The sequence below is a fragment of the Equus quagga genome, chromosome 5 (genome assembly GCF_021613505.1).
Source record: "Equus quagga isolate Etosha38 chromosome 5, UCLA_HA_Equagga_1.0, whole genome shotgun sequence".
NCBI lineage: Eukaryota > Metazoa > Chordata > Mammalia > Perissodactyla > Equidae > Equus > Equus quagga.
In genome coordinates this window covers 124,625,455-124,632,083 of record NC_060271.1, presented here as the reverse complement: position 1 = coordinate 124,632,083, position 6,629 = coordinate 124,625,455, and the positions used below count along the sequence as shown (strand labels likewise).

Sequence of the window (6,629 nt, the reverse complement as noted above, 5' to 3'; positions counted from 1 at the left end):
AGGCGTCCCACATATAAAGTAGAGAAAGATGGGCACGGATGTTAGCTCAAGGCCAGTCTTCCTCAGCAAAAAGAGGAGGATTGGCAGCAGATGTTAGCTCAGGGCTAATCTTCCCCCCCCCCAAAAACAAAACAAAATCCCTCTGAACAGCAAAAGACACAATAAAAAAATGAAAAGGCAATCTGTGGAATGGGAAAAAATATTTGCAAACCATCTATCTGATAAAGGGTTAGTATTTAAAATATATAAGGATTTCATACAACTCCATAGCAACAAAACCAAACAATCTAATTTAAAAATGGGGAAAGGATTTGAATAGACATTTTCCAAAGAAGATGTACAAATAGCCAACAGGTTCGTGAAAAGATTCTCAAGATCACTAATGTTATCATTAGTGGAAATGCAAATCCAAACCACAATGAGCTATCACCCCACACCTGTTAGAATAACAATTATCACAAAGAGGCAACAAGTGTACGCGAGGCTGTGGGGAGAAGGCAACACTTGTGCATTGTTGATGGGAATGTAAATTGGTGCAGCCATTATGGAGTACAGAGGTTCCTCAAAAAATTAAAAGTAGAAGTACCATATGATCCAGCAATCCCACTTCTGGGTATATATCTGAAAGAAATAACTATCTCAAAGAGATTATCTGCGCCCCCATTTTCATTGCAGCATTATTCATAATAGCCAAGACCTGGAGACAACCTAAGTGTCCACTGACAGATGAATGGAAAACTAAAATGCGCTATGTATATATGACTTGATAGCATTTATATCAAATTTGACCTTCATTTATGTTTTCCCTTTCTTGATCTTTGCAGCTTATGTTTTATGTCTTTCTGTTTTATCATTATCTATTCCTCACTTTTGTGTATTTTGCTTTGTGCATTTGTTAAACAGCGGCAATTGTTTCGTTAGGCTTTCTCTTTTTTAAATCTATGACTATGGCTCAGTGTGTTTACTTGCAGGAAACAGAACTTACACTAGATGGTTAAAGCCAAAGGAGTTTATTAAGGGATATCTGGTAGCTCATGAAATCTCCTGGAGAGCTAGGGAACCAGGCTTGGGTACTGCACAACCAGGAGAGTGCCCAACCACACTCTGGCAATGTTCTAGCAGGAACCGATTGCTGCTATCTCCCTTGCTCAGTGCCTAAGACACTGGGGACCATACACTAGAAACTGCCCCAGCGTCACAGAACCACAGCCTCACTCCCTGTGCTTGACACAAGATCAGCTTCTCCGTATGTGGATCCCATTATTTCCTTCCTTCTAGAAATCACAGGTGGGTGATTTTGCTTAGTGGATCTTTGTCATAGGCAGAATTCTAGCTACAGAGGAGTCTGAGAAATGATACTTTGTGTTTCTCAGCCAGCTAGAAAGGCTGGAAGAGAGTGGAGTGGACATTGAATTAGCCAATCTACAGTACCACCACATTACAATGCAATGTTTGATCACGATTTTCATTTTCTCTGTAGCTATGTTTTTCTGATGAGTGTTCCTTATATGCCATGTGTTTTCTCTGTTCCATTCTTTTGTTGTTGTTGTTTGTTCCTTTCTTCTAGTTTCCATATAGTGCTTATGCTATAAGGTACCTTTTTGATGATTTATCTTAAGCAGTTGACTTTTTCCTGCACCAGCTGTTTGCAGGACCTGGTTGTGGTGAAGGAACAGAGAAATTCTCAAGGTTAGCAGGAGTTTCCTTATGGTCCAGTGTTGTATTTGTGAGTTCTTTTAGCCTTTATTTCTTTCTGCAGAAGAGAGACAGGCATATGCAGGACTGTTCAAAATGTAAAGCTCCTCTGCTTCCCTGTGCTCCTTGAGCGATTTCTCTTTCAGTCCTGCCCCTAGGGTTTCTTGATCAAACAGCCTCTGAGGGAGCTCCCATTGCTGGATGTGTGTCCAGGGACCTGGGTATGCGCCTCAGCGTGTCCCTTCCTTGGGACGTGCTTGTCCCCTCCCTGACAAGTGCACTCTGATTGCTTTTTCTGAGATACTCAGCCATGGGTTTCACCTTTCTGCTTTCTCCCACAGTCCTGACCAATATGGCAATGCATTTGGCACCCTTTGACCTGTTTTGTGGTTGCAGCTGTCCGCTAGTTCCCTTAAAGATGTGGTTTACAGCTTTTTTTTCATCCTCCTTGTTGGTATTACATGATTTATGACAGGGGAGGGAAAAGCCTCATTTCACACTAACATTTTTATAATCTACTCCCTTCTTGAAACTTTCTTCACTCTCCTCCATTTCCCCCTCTGTTACTGGTTGCTTCTTAGTTACCTTTGCTAGATTTTCTTCCTTTTTTCAACTTCGAACTGTCAGAATAGTACTGGATTCAGTCCTTAGAACTTCTTTTCTCCATCTGTGCTCATATCCAGTGCCCCGACTCAATATTTGGTAGTGACTCCCAAATTTGCATTTGCATCTGCATTCCTAACCTCTTTACTGAGCCCCAAATTTGTATGCCCACCTGCCTACTTATCATCGTCACGGGGGTATCTACTAGGCATCTCAAATTTGTCACGTCTAAAACTGAACTCCTTTTAAATTTCCCCCTCAAACTTAAAGCACCACCACTTTTATCTAGTAGCTCAGAACAAACCCTGGAATTATCCTTAATTCTTCTCTCTGTTTCTCCCACTCCATATCAATGCTAATAACAAATTCTGTCAGGACCATCTTCAACAATACATCTGGAATCCTACCTCTTCTCACTATTTCCACACATAGCCCTAGTCCAATCTGCCACAATTTCTCCCTTGACTACTATAGTAAACTCCAAATAGAGTTTCCTCTATCCGTTATGCTCTGCAAGTCTATTTTCCATAAGCAACGAAAGTAATCCATTAACATATGTCATGTCAAATCATATGATTTTGTTGTTGTTATTCCAATGGCCTCCCGTCACACTTAAAAAATAAATGCAAGCCACGGGTCTAGAAGGTGTCTCATGATCCGGCATCTATCTCATTGACTATTCTCCTGCTACCCTCTACCCTGACCCTTCTGCTCCAGCCACACTGGCCTCTTTGCTGATCCTCATGGAACCATGTATGCTCCTGCCTCAGGCCCTTTGCACCTGCCATTCCTTCAGTCTGGAACACTCCTTCCCAACATTTGCATGGCTGTCTCTCTTACTTCATTCAAGATCAAATTTCTCCTTCTCATAGGTGCCTTGCCTATCTTATACAAATTTGCCTCTCTAATCAAACTCTATCCCCTTACCTTTATTGTTTCATAGCATGTATCACTACTTGATATAATAATTTACATTCATGTGTTTCTTGTGTGCTTTACCATCACTAATGTGGACTCTAAGAGAACAAGAACTTTGTCTGTCTTGGTCTCTGATATGCCGCTCTCATCCAGTGCCTGACACATAGCAGGCTTTCAGTACAAGTATATTGAATCAATAAATGAATAAATAAATATGTAGGCCTCGTGTTTCTTACCTATGAACTCAGATGGTAAACTATTGTGCAGATCTCTGATTCTTTGTTTCTTTATGGTAAGGAGTTGACCACCTGAAACAAAAGACCATTTTTCAAGTGTTAAGAAGTTTGGTGGGGAGTGTGAGACATTGACAGTCACCTCTTTGCTTGGCATCTGTGAATGGCAGAACTCAGATTAGGACCCAGGGAACAAGCAGAGCTTACATGCTTAACCACTGCACCATCTTGCCAACATCCTCGACGTATCAGCACCTCTTGCTCAGATGGTTTCAGTAGCATAACTTCATGGCCTGAATCAAGCTAGTCTCCTTCAATCCATCCTACACACAGTGATCTTTCTAACGTGAAAAGAGAATCATGTCAACTTCTTCCTTAGAATCTCAATTTAGAACCCATCCCATAGAGAATACAATCCAATCGTATTGTGGAATGCCCGAATTACCCCCTCTCTCATCAATCCCACTTCACCTTGGGACATCCCAGAGTTGCCTGAAATTCATGCATTTTTCAGTAAATACCATCGTTGCACGTGCTTTTCTTCATGCCTTCTTCTCAGACACCTCACATTTGATGTTCCTTCTGCCTGTTCCTTCCTGCTCCATCTGTGCCCCTTACTCCTCGGTTCCTTATCTAAATCTCCCTCTGCCTTGAGGATCAGTTTGTGTACTATCTCTTCTAGGAAGACTGCCCCAGGCGCTCTCCTTCTTCCACAAGCAGTGCAGATCCAGTGAGAGAAAAGGAGAGAATAAAACCCAAGAGACAGGAAAGAAGGGTAAGAGAAAAAAGGAAGGGAGACTGGAAAGTAAAATGAAAGTTTGGGGAATGAACCAAAGTGGAGAAAAAGAAAAGAGAGGAAAAACTAGACACAGCTAATACAGTCTCAGAGGTTGCCCTTGGGTTTTATACAGTTTGAGAAATGACCGACCTCTGAGCAGGAAACCTCCTTGGTGCTGAGTGCTACCTTATTACAGAGCTTGTCATGTCTTCCTAGACTGTGTGCAATGTGGGGACAGTGGCTAACTCTTAGGCAACTCTGTATTAACAGTGCCTAGCACAGCCTCAGAGAAGGGGAAGTATCAACCCTGTTTAGGGAGAGGAAGGGATGGCTGTGGAAGGCTTCTTAGAGGAGGAAACATTTAAGCAGAAACTTGAAGGATTAGTAGGAGCTCGCTAAGCATGCAATGAGGGGCATTTTGGAATGGAGGAGGGGTCTAATTATAATAAATGCTAACATTTTTGAGCATTGTCATAATGCAGGTACTCTTCAAAGAACTTTATATGAATTTGTGCATTAAGTCCTCACAACGTACCAGGAAGGTATGTTTAATTATGGTTATCTTTTACAGGTTAGGGAATAGGAGCAAGGAGCGGTTTTCTAATGTTCCCATGATCACGCAGCTAGAAAGGGGTAGAACGAGGCTTCCAGTCCTGGCAGTGGCTCCAGAGCCCACACTTTACTGCATGTCTCTCGTCTACGCTTTCAGGGAGAGGAGCACTCTACATGGAGCAACGACTCGAAGATGTGGTAGTTTGGGGTGACAGTGAGCATATCATCAGACTGAGAACCCAAAACTTCCGTTGTTCAGGCCCCTGTTATTTCTACTCCTCTCTGCTGCCTCCAGCCTAGAAAACAATATTTAAAAATCAATCGAAGAAAGACCCAGGCCAATAATGATTATATGAGCAATGTGACTGATATTATTTACTCTAGCTAGATTAAAATGTTCCCTAGGAAAAAAAATCTATAAAGACAACAGGAGCCATTATATAAAGCTATGTGGAGCCTTCCAGATAGCAAAATGGATGTCATAAATTATTTCTGCCTCTGTGGAGAGGGAAGTCTTTCCACATGGAATCATAGGAGACATCACATCAGATTAAATTCACCGAGTTCCAGCTTTTAATTCCCCTCCCAACACCCTTCCTAAGTGTTTTCCTTGCAGTGGCCACCAAACCACGCCAAAATTAAAGAACTTCAGGGAAATATGTGGAAAAGGGAAGCAAAGCTACCTTCTCTAATGCTTACAGAACCCCTGATGGAAAGAACCCCTGTAGGAATCTGACATTAATCACCAGGCTCCTCCCTAGGGTCACAGTTGTCAAATTCTTAATGGACATATCCATAATTATTTGTAATATAACTTTCAACAACCCTCCTTGTAACACTTATCCTGGTGGGCCATCCACCTCCATTTCCCTCACCCACGGCCAACCCATCATACTCAGGCCTTCTTCTCCACTGAGGCATAATTGTATATGCATATACAATTACATATTATAATATCCTTATGCATTGTACAAATATACACATGTATACAATAATACCTATATTATTATATATACTATGTTATACATATTATTGTATTGTTGAATATCCAATCACGCCTCGGTGGAAAAGATATGTATCTATATATCTATAGCTACATCTTGAGGCAAGAGGAAAGATAAGATGCCCATTCTAAGGCAATGAGTATCTTATCTTCCCTCCTGCCCCCAAGGTGGACTTCGCTGCCTTTGGTGATGCTGTGCTAAGCTCTGCATTCATTCACTAGGGTAGGATAGGAGCATGGTCTGTGGTGATAGACATGAGTCCCAAGCCTGAATTTGCCCTGACCAACTGCATGATCCTGGACAAGTCTACTCACTTCTTTGAGCCTCAGTTGTCTCATCTACACAAAGAAGGTAACAGTTCCCCCCCCACACACAAGATTGTTATAAGGGTTAAGTGTAACCTCTCATTAGGGGCAACACATGATAGATATGCAACCAATATTAATTCTCCTTCTTACGTTAAGATCTGTGTGTGCTACATTCATTAAGCAAACCCTGTATTCAACATTGCTTCAGTGAGGAAAATGACATGGAAGAAGATGGTGACGTTTTGTGAAAACCTGAGGGATGACTACTATAAATCTGGGTTCTGTTTTTAGAGTTTTATTCAAAGTATCCAAAAGGAAGAAAATGCACTGGGGAGAACTTTATTATCCATCAACAAGGCAAAAGGGGCTTATTTTGTTTGCCAAGCGCTGCAACAATCATTCCCCAAATCATTAAATTGCATTGCTGAATGTAACAATGAAATTATCCTTAACTCTGAAGTGTAAAACATCACAAAATTCTCACAAAAATTAAGGAAAGTTCTTCTTTCCTGTAAAGACATGCATGACTGCAGCGTGA

The 6,629-nt window shown here is 41.5% G+C and overlaps 1 long non-coding RNA gene across 1 annotated transcript; it reads right to left on the bottom strand.

Annotated features, from left to right (window-relative positions):
• Positions 1 to 1,478: 1,478 nt before the first annotated feature.
• On the bottom strand, positions 1,479 to 3,957 carry LOC124239108 (uncharacterized). The gene is made up of 3 exons (XR_006888539.1): positions 3,657 to 3,957; positions 3,453 to 3,524; positions 1,479 to 1,655 (listed from the first exon to the last, which is right to left on the bottom strand). It is a non-coding gene; the product is annotated as an uncharacterized LOC124239108 (long non-coding RNA).
• Positions 3,958 to 6,629: the final 2,672 nt, after the last annotated feature.